We start from the raw sequence: 12,917 nt of genomic DNA, 5'->3' as shown, positions 1-12,917 counted from the left end.
CGGTTCAAAGTCAAGAAAATCCAATCCGCTTCCTCTATCAATTCACCGGGGGTGATTTATCTTCTCACTAGCCCCTAAATCCGATGTGTCATTTTGGGATGGCGCTCCTTCGCCCTTAATTCTCCCGTCGTCATGGAAACAGACCTTCCGTGCCGTCTGCAAGGAGAATGAGGAGGAGGAAGAGGAGGAGGATGAAGGCTCCCCTGACTTTCAGGACGCGGCTTGTCTTCTCTCCTGCATGATGGCTGCAGCAGGGAAGGGGGGGAGAGTGTGTTGTCTTTTTCTATTTCTGTGTTTCCTTCAGTTAAGGTAAACAGCTGAGAAGAGTGCAACTTTATAGGTAGTCACAATGTCACGATGAGAAAGAAAGTAAGGGGTGAAAGAAAGAAATAGAGAATAAAAATATAGAAAAAAAGATATGGTGCTAAATGCAAGATTGGGAACATACTATGTATTGCCTTGGCACAGCTCTCAACATGGCAACGGCTGAGCCAGTGGCTAGCAGCTAATGGTGCTAAAAGCGCTAACAGTGCAAAGGGGGAGGAGGGAACCGGAGGGTGGGTGTTACACTTCCGCGACAACGCCGTGCATGCTCACATGCACGAACAAGCACTAAAAGGTATGCACGGCTGGCCCGGCTGTGTCAACAAAGCACAGCGAAACACAGCTCAGTTTACAATACACACAGAGAGAGAGAGGCTACATTCTCTGCTCAGGTAGACATTACTCTTCTATATCTTTACTAGGGCTGTCAAAGTTAACGCGATAATAACGCAAATTTGTTTTAACGTCACTAATTTCTTTAACGCATTAACACAATCGATCTTTCGAAGGTTGTAGCAGGCTCAGTTTTAAAGCTAGTGAAGATACTGGCATCATATGAAACCAGAAAATCTTAGGATTGCATTGGTACCAACCATTTTATACTAGCTTATCGCAAGGAGGCTAAATAACGCTCCAAATTTGCGCTAAATTTTGGCGAGGAAAAACTGTCATGGCCATTTTCAAAGGGGTCCCTTAACTTCTGACCTCAAGATATGTGAATGAAAATGGGTTCTATGGGTACCCACGAGTCTCCCCTTTGCAGACATGCCCACTTTATGATAATCACATGCAGTTTGGGGCAAGTCATAGTCAAGTCAGCACACTGACACACTGACAGCTGTTGTTGCCTGTTGGGCTTCAGTTTGCCATGTTATGATTTTAGCATATTGTTAGGTTAAATGCAGTACCTGTGAGGGTTTCTGGACAATATTTGTCATTGTTTTGTGTTGTTAATTAATTTCCAATAATAAATATATACATACATTTGCATAAAGCAAACATATTTGCCCACTTCCATGTTGATATGAGTATTAAACACTTGACAAATCTCCCTTTAACATACATTTTGAACAGATAAACATTTTTTAATTAATTAATCAATGGACAATCATGGACAATCACGCCAATCAATCACGTGATTAAATATTTGAATCGATTGACAGCCCAAATGTTTACATAGCAAATAGTTGTTTGCTTCCATATTAATGCTCTGATTATCGTATAGAAATCCTTTAAAGGCAAATGTTTTCTCATGTGCACACTTCTTGCCATTCCAATCTTGATTGCCATTTATCTTCTGTATTGTTGATTCATCTTTACATCACAGTACTCTTCACTTCAACTAAAGCGCCACATAATTGAATACAAGTCTAAAGCCATGCAAGCGGGTCTATGAGGCAGCGGTGCTTTGGGTTAAATGTTAACCCGCATGGCAACCTGCTCACAATGACAATGTCAACATTCTGATGTAATAGCAGATATAATGTTTACCAGGCTCACCACCAATGTGTTAGCATGTTAACCACTAAACACATAGTATAGCTGAGACTAAGTTTTACAAGCGTATGGCCATAAACCAAAGTGTTCGAAAAACTGAAATTTGTGCTGGATGAAAAGGAAAAACCAAAGTTATTATACCGGTAATTCATCCTGAAGGAGACACAAATGTCTGAACCAAATTTCATGGCATTTTATTGCAATCCAAATGTGAGTAATCCCAAAAATCACTGAGTAAAAACCGCTCACGTTTTATCACAATCAATATGCCGTCTTGTTCACTTCTTCCACCTCTGTGTTTAACTTTCACTAAAGGACAGAAACAAGTCAAGGTCAGCTATTCAGACACCCATGGGAGTTGGCAGTCTAAACAGGGTCATCTGTTTAGATACACATGGGGAGGGCAAGGGCTGCAAACAGCTTGAAGGCCGCTCCACTCTCCTGTGTTCTCCTCTCGGCTACAGCTCTGCCTGTGGCCTCTGCTACTCCTCTCACATCCACCTGTCCTCCCACACCTTCCCTCCTTTCCTTCTGTGTGGAAGACACAACCTTGGACTCCATGGCTGTATTAAAATCTCCAGATGTACTTAAATGTTCATAATAACCATAATAGCATTGCTATGGGCTATATCTTTACTCACATGTATTATTTAAATTATGAACATGTTAATTACATGCAGGCACTTAATTAGAATCAGCATAATAAAATAATAATAGTAGTAGTAATAGTGGGAAACAGCCATGCAAAAAAGTTTAATAAATAAATTGTTATAATAGTATGCATATTTATAATATTTTTATTGTTCAACACAGAGCATTTCGGTAGATTTATTTATTTATTTCTATGATAATAGAATAGAAATAAATTTGTTTTATTTTTGTACGGCACTTTGTAGGCGATGTTTAACTGCTGTCATTATGGAAGTAGACTGTGGGACGTATAATTGACTTTCACTTCTTAGCAATATGCATTATTTGGTGATATCTCAACCAGTATAGACCTTTTCAAACTTGACAACATAAACACTCTAAATTGGGCCCCTTTATATTTCCTGTTGCAATGTTTGTTTATGCAGCAGCTGACAGGAAGTTAACGTGGACCAAAGCCGTTGCCCTAGCAACAGAATGGCCAGCAGCTGTGAGGTTGCACTTGCAAACTAACACATTAGCATTCTAACATTTGATAATTAGCAGCGAGTTTACTATAATGCTAATAAAATAACTCGTGTAAAAATGTACTCAGATAAAAGTATAAAGCTAGTCAGTTAAAATGTACTAGCGTAGACATTTACAGCCTGTAGCCTATATGTTATTTTCAATTAGAAGACCACCAAGAGGACAAAACTCTCACAATTAGCTTACACAAAAAATGACCAACAACAAACAATTCAAGCTAACTTCACCACGGCAGGTGTGACACAGAGATGTAGCTAAAGACAATATAAACTCAACAGCAACTACAGCCCACAAAAACACACAAAAAGAGAACCTGCACAGCTTTTTCACTGTGTTACCAACTCTGTAAACGACTGTGTTATTGTACTCACCTGAAAGTCTTTCTGGGAGTCTTCAGCACCCAAAGTCTTCCTTAAACTGCTCCAGGTTCAACTTCTTCTTCTACTTCTTCTTTGGTGTTTATTGGTTTATTGGTGGTTGGCAAACCAGTTTATAGGTGCATTACCGCCACCTACAGGACTGGAGTGTGGAGCAGTAGATTGGCAGGAAAAGAAATAAAATAATAATAATAAAATTAAAAAAATTAAAAATTAAATTAAAAATTAAAATTGATAATTATTAATAATAACAACAATAAATATTAATACTAATAATAATTAAATTCTCTCCATTATTCCTGTTGCCCTTAAGTAATTAATTCGAAGATTGTGTACTTTCTTGGCAGATTCCCCATTGTAATATCTCCATCATCTACTCCTGATAGCAATTCCCTTCTTTCTTTGTCATATTTGTTGCACTCTATTAGAACATGCTTGACAGTTTCCGGTTTATTACAGTGCGTGCATAGTCCAGTTGGGTGCTTGCCCTATTCTATGGAGTGTTTGGTTTAATCCTGTATGTCCTATTTTCAGACAGGTAATGACCATCTCTTCCCTTGAGCTTCAGCTCTGTATTCCACCAGCTCCTACATGTTTCTGAATATTGTACAGATGTCTCCCTGTGTCACTTAGGTCCCAGTATTCTTGCCAGGTTTTGTGCATGTAGTACTTAATGATAGTTTTAACCTCAGCTTTACTTAACGGTATTTGTATGTCAATTAAGTGTCGTTTTAATGATTGTTTGGCCGATATACCTGCCTTCTCATTTCCTTCCAGCCCTATGTGAGCAGGAACCCAAAGGAAGGAGATATCCAATCCCCTACAACTGCTGGACGATACACATAAGAATATTAGCATTTAGGAGTTTGGCTCTGCCCAGCATGCACCTGGCTGACCTGTGTGGGTGTTTTTGATTTGGGTCACTATAAAACAGTGATTAATGCTTCTTTTTTTTTTTAGCCATTACCCATATTGATGTTATTGCATTGTTCACTCCCAACAGTGAAAGTACACATTCAACATTAATCTTTCAGGGGAATAACAGCTAAGTGCAGAGTGTCACCTCTCTGGACATGGAGCTCTGCCCACTTTCATTAGTTTTGCCAATATATTTTGGTCATAAACCAAAGTATTGGACACATTAAAGTTCGGACATGATAGAGATGGATCACCATTACAAGTTCTCCTGAGGGGGTCATGATTTTCTGTACCACATTTCATGGCACTCCATCCAATAATGGTCGATAGGCTGTATTTCACTCAAAACCACAAATGAGATGTTTCAGCCTAGATCGAAGTGGACCAACTGACAGACAGACATTGAACGCAACTCATATGAAAGACTTGAAACTTGACTTCGACTTACAGAAAAATGACTTGTCTAGTCTTTAGTTCATGATAAGTAAACTTAACTAATAGTACTTAGCCAATGATTTATGTATTACATAAAGAGACTTGTTCCTTTTGCTATTTGACTTGATGATTTGTGATGAAATATTAAAAAAATAATAAAATGCGTTGTTCTCGCATGCCTCTACGGTGAACGGACAATCCAAAAACTGCATGAATTGAAGTGAATTCATATCAAAACATCCTTTTACAAACTCTCACACACTTTAATAGGCTACTCTATCGAAAAGTAAGCACAACTACAAGCCAAGTATTCTTTTCTGTAGGCCTATAAGGCAAGAATACTTAATTATACTTTTCTTAAGTATATCTTGATCAAAAGATTAAGTAAGTAGGCCTATAAGCCAATTATACTTAGACCTTTCTGTGTGCTTGTCAGTATAAGACAAGTATACTTAGACTTGTCTGTATACTTGTCAATATAAGCCAAGTCTACTTAGACTTTTCAGTATGCTTGTCAGTATGAGCCAAGTATACTTAAGTATACTTTTGTTAAGTATATCTCTGATGAGTACATAAAAAGTAAACTGAAAGTATACTCTCTTATTTTAAGTTCAAAAGAAGTATACTAATAGCACACTTGAATAAACTTCATTTTGGTAAGGGAATCTAAGATTGTCATGAAATTTCACCTTGACAAGTTACATCACATCTCGGCGGCAGATACAATAGCTGTGCAATTTCATTATCCCAGCAGGTTGCCCGTGAATATTATGAACACACTGTGCGCCTGATATAAATAGGTTTGAAGTTTTAATCTCTCTAAATTGTTCATTTGACAGACAAAACAGTGTCAAAACTACACTAAATTATTTTTGACTGGCTAAATACCAACCGGTGTGTTTTGCAAACCCGTGGTGCCACATATTTTCATTCTCTCCTACTTTCTCTCAAACCATCTGTGTTAACATGCTGCAGGAGACTGAATAGCTTTTATGTAATTTTAAAGGTCACAGCTGGCTCAGTTTACAACATCTCATCCCTTTGCCAGGATTATGTTAAATGCACCGCCTTATAAGTGTCATAAGTTTTCCGTGTTACCAGTATCTGCTGTCAGGGTTGTGTACAACAACATACAGTAATAAAGGTAATGGAGAACTTTTAGGTTTCAGGTCTTCTATTTATGGCCTGTACAGTTATTTATACAGACCTGTACATGACTTTGCTTGTCTTTTGCAGTCTCATGAGCACACACAGTATTCTTGATGTTGTATCCCAGGCATCTTTCTTCCTACCTCTTTTTGTCCTGATGTTTTGATATGGGCCTGTGCCACTGGGACTCCGCTTGTTTCTCTTTTCTTGTCCTCCCAGCGAGAGATTGAGGGAACTCCTATACACTCAGAAGTGGGGCGTTCGGTTCTACTCATTAAAAATAATTGGTCTCTGTTCAATTAAGGCTCAGTGATGCTCCTTTGATCTATAGCTGGCTCTGTGTTTTTTTTTTTTTATTTGCTTCTTTTACATTCAAATCAACTGCTCGGAGTTGGCAACAGTAGTGGATTATCGGTTCTAATGTGTTTACTTCTGGAAGATGGGAGGGCTTCAGAAGAAGAGCTGCTCGGGAGTGATTATAAATGTTTGAATGAAATAAGTTCAGACGGATAAAAGAGAATGAATTCAAACCTTGAAAATCACCTTCTCTCTGCCTCTGTGATTTGGCCTCTCCTGTTTGCAGATGAATGCTGCGCTCACTCATACTTTGGAGACATAAGAAGCATAGAAGTTCATGCACAGTGCACACGGGCTCCCACACACACACACACACATTGGAAACCCACTCACCCAGCCGCCCGCCCACTCACACGCTCACACATTCTGTATTTGTTACTCTCACACACTCACTATCACTTTATTGAAGAAGCTCTGCAGTGTGAGCATGCTAATGTGCTGGCAGTGGTTCCTGTTACGGGGGGGGGGGAGCTGTTCTGTTGAATCCCAATAGCCCAGGGACAGAAAGGATACTAAGCCAAGCTTTGACTGCGGTTACGCTCCAACACTGCTACTTTAATAATTTTTCCCTCTCATCCTCTCTTTCCCTCCCTTCTTCTACCTTCTCACTTTCCTAATCTCTATTCCCTCTCCATCTCTCTATCCTATTTGATACATTTCTCCTCAATCCAGCCTTTCTTTTTCTGCTCCCTACATCGATACTCCACCTTGTCTTCTTTACTTGTTTGAGTTGAACGACTTTATGTAATTCTCACCAAATGCACCTCACAGTTCCACATGCATAATGCATACATGGCGGAGATTGATGTATTTTTTTAACAGAAAGACCTTTAGGATATTGCTGCTGAGCTATACCTAAATGCATGCTCATCAGTGCGTTAATATGAGGCATATTTTATGCACACACAGGCAAGTATTAGGAAATATGCAAATGCAATATAGGAATTGCACACTCTTGCAGATGCATGCACAAATGCCACACACTCATCTTTTGTGTCTTTGCAGATTGCATGTCAAAGATCACTGGGAAACATCAAACATGCCGCAGACATGACAAAGAGAAGAACAGCCTCCTCTGCTGGAGTGAAATTAGTTGCTAACATATGAGGGCCCGACAGAAACACTTTGATGTGTGATGAATGAATGAATGAATGAATGTGAGTGATCTTGATTGATTTGAAATATAAGCAAGTTGGTCATCTAGGATGTTTTTCAGCTCTCTGCAGAGCCCTTTTCAACTTGAGTAGGGTTTTGCAGCGGCTTTTGCCACCGTAACTGCTCATTTACCAATCATTAAATATTCAGTGGCCACTGAATCATTGTGTACACCACATCCAGACTGTCAGGTGTATTGTAAATAATGCAGGCATGCAGGATCAAGAGGGTCAAGTGGTGTTCAACTAACTACAAGAATGATATGCTTTTAAGCAGACTGAATTTTGCAGAAGCAGAGACAGCCAATTATGTTGAGGTTCACCACACACAAAACTGTGTAAAGTTAACTGAGAAGGGTGAAATAAAACATGAATGTCAAAGACGAAGTGAGATGGCAGGAGGCTAACAAGCCAATCCAAGATCTTAAAGAATTAGTGTCTATGTTTATATAATGAAATGAAAGTAGTGTATGTAGTCATCACACATTCACACATAGTTTGCAACAGTGTTCCACTATTTTTTTTTATTCACAGGCAGTTTGATTTAAAGTTGCCATAATGTTCTCTGAAAATTACAAAGTAATTTGAGAACCTGTCAAAATAGAACATTTATGTGAGCATGAACAGCACAAAGCACTTGTTTTTTAATATTAAACTGTAATGCAGTTGACCTTAAAGCAACAATAAATTAAGTATGTCGAGCGAGAACTACATCTTAGCCATAAAAAAGAGGGATTTCATGGTTTGTCTGGCACTTCAGTGAGAATAACGTTAGCAGGCAGTCCGGGATTTCCAGAAGAAGGCTCTGCAGCCGAGTCCGCGAGTCGTCATGCTGCCCAGTCCGTGTGGATTCTTCTCCTGGTTCTCCGCGTCTCTGGTACCTTTGAAGGTATTTACATCTTCAAATTTGGAGCGTTCATTAAGCAGTTCTCTCAAGTTCTGTTCCTTCGTCGATTCCTACGGAGGAAAATATTGACACAATGTAAGTATTAGATAACCTTAAACCTTTATAGGCTCTTGTACTTCAGGGAAATGAGGAAATCAGTTTATCATATGATACAGAACTTTTGCATTTGTTCCTCACAGCCAGAAGGGGAAATGCAAGCTTGTGTTGGTACTCTAATCTCTAATCTGCAATTTCATGGAGGTGCAGCTCTGAGGAATCAAATGACAGTAATCGGGCAGGTAGCTCTGACAGCATCCAGACTGACTCACTGGGGATAAAGTTACACTTTTAACAGATACAGGTAAATAAAATGTTTGTGCACAAGTACACATCCTCATGCCTGCAGTGTAATCATAGCTGGGACTTGGCGCCTGGTTTCAACCACTGGGAGGAAGGATGGTATTTTGAGTTGTACTAAGCATATGGAGAAGGACATTAAGGAAAATAAAGACACCTTACCTGTTCGTCTTGTAATGTGTTGAGCCATGCCAGTGAATCTTGCTGAAGTTGGAGGTCTTTGAATCCCTGCTCCATCTCCGTATTTTCCGCAACACACGACGCAAAACACAAAAGTGCCAAAATGCATAAGATGTGGGCCATCGTTCTTTGGGATATCTTGCTTGTGTGCTTCTAGTTGAGAGAATTCTTCTTGGTAAGACGCCTCAACATGTACCACTGCCGATGTCAGTGCCACAGTGAGACGGCTATATTTAAAGTGTTAACTATAGCCCCAAAAAGGGAGGAGGAGTGTGCAGGTCATTCACGTGAGGACCATTCTCATTTCTGTGTTTGCCCCCATCAACGCACTGAAGCGTGTACTATGTATTTTACAGCAGTCATTAGGAGTGAGACAGAAGGTCTAAATAAGGACATTTTCGCCATCCCGGTGTCGTCATTTACATAAACACACTGTAATCCGGTTGTATAAGTGGAGGTCATCCTGATGCTGTTAATGGCGTAACTTGCAAATGTGAAAGAACACTTCTGCCTCCTTGTTTAAAAGCAAATCCCTGTAAGCAAAGTGCAATGTGCACTCATGTAAAATAAAACATTAATGACACCGACATGGGGGGAAACAATGATTTCATTAACCCTGCTGTGCCGTAAAAGTAGAATCAACAGGAAGCGCAGAGACACTGGGAAATCCACAGGCCATAAAGGTCAGTTTATCATTTGTTACACCCTTGTGAGTTTGTTCCGTTCATCCCTTTAATGGTATTTCTGCTCTGTTTCACTTAACAGTTTTACGTGTTGTAAATATGCAACTGCATTATGTGGACTGAAGATTTAATAACCCGTCCTCTTTAAAATCATCCTGTTTTAATGTATATCAGGCCAATGCAAGGGTTATTAAACCAGCAGTGGGAATTGGTTATTTTTATAAAACGGTCACTATATCCTGACAGTAGTGCATGAGACAGGTAATCTGAAAGAAATCATGTTCCTCTGTGTCCTACGGTGCTCCTAATGGCATCTGCAAGATTTCACAGACCGGAAGAATACAACCAATCAGAGCCGAGCTGGAGCCTGCCGTCTCTGAGCAGCTGTCAATCACTCACAAACTCTGATCAATCGGTCAAACTAGGCAGCGCTGATCAAATATGAATCAATATTCTGTTACTGTAATGCCTAATTTTCTCGCCTCAAATATTTTCAGAAACATCATTGTACTGTTTAACTGTAAAAAATGAGAACGTTTGTGACCCGGCAACCATGTTGAGATCAGTTGAGGAAATATCAAGCACCGCCCACCAGCCGGAGCAAACCTTCTCATTTTACAGCTAAACAGTAAACAGTGTTTATATACTATTCACATTATATACTGGAATTGTAACTCCTGCTTAAGTTTTGAAGATTTTTTACCAAGTTGTTGGTGTACAATTTCTTGTTTCAATACGATTCAGTAAATTTCGATGTATTTATTGGTCACATTTTGTTTTACAAAGTTAGGAAAGCAAAGTTTAAGTCAAGCCTAATGTTGCCTTACACATAAAAGAATGATCCCAGTCACTTCCAGACAGGCATACAGCTTATTAATTAAACACTGGTATCGGATCAGTATTCAGTATCGGCTGTTAACCCAAAGCCCAGGTATCGGGACTGAAAAAGACGGATCGGTGCATCCCTCGTAAAAATATGAACAGCTGTTTTTCTAGCTCATGTAAGGCACATGTGTGGAGGAAACTAAAAGGACACGTGTCCTTCTCACATATAGGAGACAACCTTGAAGCGCATCAACCTCTCAACATATCGCCATTCTAACCTAATTACAGAGGTGTAGAAGCCTAATATAGCTGCCTAAACAATTAGTAAGTGCACTGTCGGGAGCAGAATAATCCTGTTAGGAAGGCTACCGAGAGCACTTTACAGCAAGAGTCTTTTCTATCCATGCTGTCTGCACAAGGCCATGTAAGACTTATTTAATTTAAGGTGGCATTCAAGGAGTGGCTGCTTGTTATACTGTTTTAGATGTGCTGCAACTCTACGTTTAATGAGTTGTGAGTTTGCTCCAGAAATGTCAAAAATGTAATTAGATAATCCGAGCGATACTTCATCTCAGGTTTTTAATTCCCATAAAAGGGTTCAGCTCCTCTTCAGTTGTTACTCGTGTTAGCTGCCTCCCTTACATAAGCATAGGAGGCTGCTTGTTATTTCTGACTCGGAGCGATCGATATGTTGGAGCATCCGCGTGCCAAAAAGCAACAGTATTTTTCAACACAGTGTTGTTTAAGAACATTGTACCTTTTTTCATTTAACTATAAGGAGAGTTTGCATCTATTGATCACAGTGACAGATATGGATGAGTGAGCTTGAGTGACTGCTCCTTAGGGATGTACAGCGCTGCTGATACCTCTCTGAGTGAATAGTGTAGAGCAATAAGAGGAATGGGGCTATTCTGAGTGGAAAATTAACTGGATTATTTTTGATAAGTGCTTCTTTCAAACCTCTAGTTACATGTGGAATCAACAGGCAGATTAACATACAATTCAAACAATCATTATTTCTTAAAATTTGTATTTTATTTTAATATATTTCCCTCACCAAAACGAGAAAGATGAAATGCAAACAGTGTGCATTTTTTTGTCCCGAAGCCACAAAGACAGCCTCCCGACAGTTAATTTAGAAATGGATTGGAGAAAGTTGCAGGCTGTATGAGTCATAAGGTTTTCCATGCACCATTTAACATGCTGAAATTGAAGGAAATGTTTTTAGAGTGAGGGCACAAAATGACTCAATATTTGCATGTGAAAACAACAACGCAACAATTCCGAAGCAAAGAGTGTCACATTTACAACATGCTGCCTCTCCAGATGTCACAGGAACATGTGTGTCATCTATTGTTGTGACCTCATACGTCCTTTATTGACATCAGCACAGGTTAATCATTTCTCAGTAGTCTGGCTGTCGTCTTCACAAATCAGAACATTTGGTGCATGTTTTTTTTATCCAAGACACCTTTAACCGTAAGGACATGGCAACATAGGCAGAGTAGGTGTTCTGCTTTCATCAATGAAGGTATACATGTTCACAATCTAGGCAAGTATTTGCAAGCATTTAAATGGATAGTTTGGGTGTTTTGAAGTGGGATTGTATGAGGTACTTATCCATAGTCAGTGTATTACCTACAGTAGATAACAGTTGGCACGCCCCAAGTTTGGAGAAGCAGACAGGAGGTACAACACGGAAGCAAACCAATGTACTGCTGTGGACGTGGCCGGTAGCAAAACATATTTTAGCCACCTAAAAGAAAGGCTTGCCTAAAAACATGAATATAACCTTAAGTGTACGCTGTATTTTTTATATTTTCACCTCTTTACCTTGCCGTCAGACAGCCCTTTCCAAAGAGGGAACTGAAGCCGTTGAATCCATCTATGCTCTCGCAAAGCCACCAGACTCCATTTAAAATACCTGTAATTTTACCTCCCAGAAAAGGGGGGCTGATGGTCAACCGCTGCCTCGATCAGTTAGTTTGTTTGTGTTATTGTGTGACTTTGTGTTATTGTGTAAATTTTGTGAATACGAACTAACCAAACAAACTAACCGATCGAGACAGTGATCGACCAGCAACTCCCGTGTTCTGTGAGGTAAAATTACAGTTTTTTTCAATGGAATCTGGTGGCTTTGGCAGGAGCATAGATAGCTGCTTCAGTTCCCCGTCAGAAACATAGACTGTATAGCTGTCTCAAGGGTGAGGTAAATTGGCGAAATATACTAAATATAGCATACACTTAAACGAATATTGATTATTATTTAGGTGAGCCTTTCTTTTAAGTGGCTAAAATATGTTTTGCTGCCGGCTCCATCCACAGCAGTACATTGCTTCCGTGCTGGTACTCCTGTCTTCTTCTCCAAACTGGGGGCCCCACTTCAAAACACCCGAACTATCCCTTTAAGGAAAAACAGAATATCTTGGTGGAAAAAAAATCATGAAAGAAAAGATGATGTAAAATCTGAATTGGCACAGTGCTGCTATTGCTACTAGTATTACTACAACAACTAGTAATACCTTTATCACTGCTATTACTAGCTATTTTTGAGGCTCAAGTATGTCACTGGAATAATTATACACAGGTGGCATGCTAC

Source organism: Sebastes fasciatus, chromosome 11, assembly GCF_043250625.1.
Source record: "Sebastes fasciatus isolate fSebFas1 chromosome 11, fSebFas1.pri, whole genome shotgun sequence".
NCBI lineage: Eukaryota > Metazoa > Chordata > Actinopteri > Perciformes > Sebastidae > Sebastes > Sebastes fasciatus.
Note: the sequence above shows the minus strand (reverse complement) of the source record.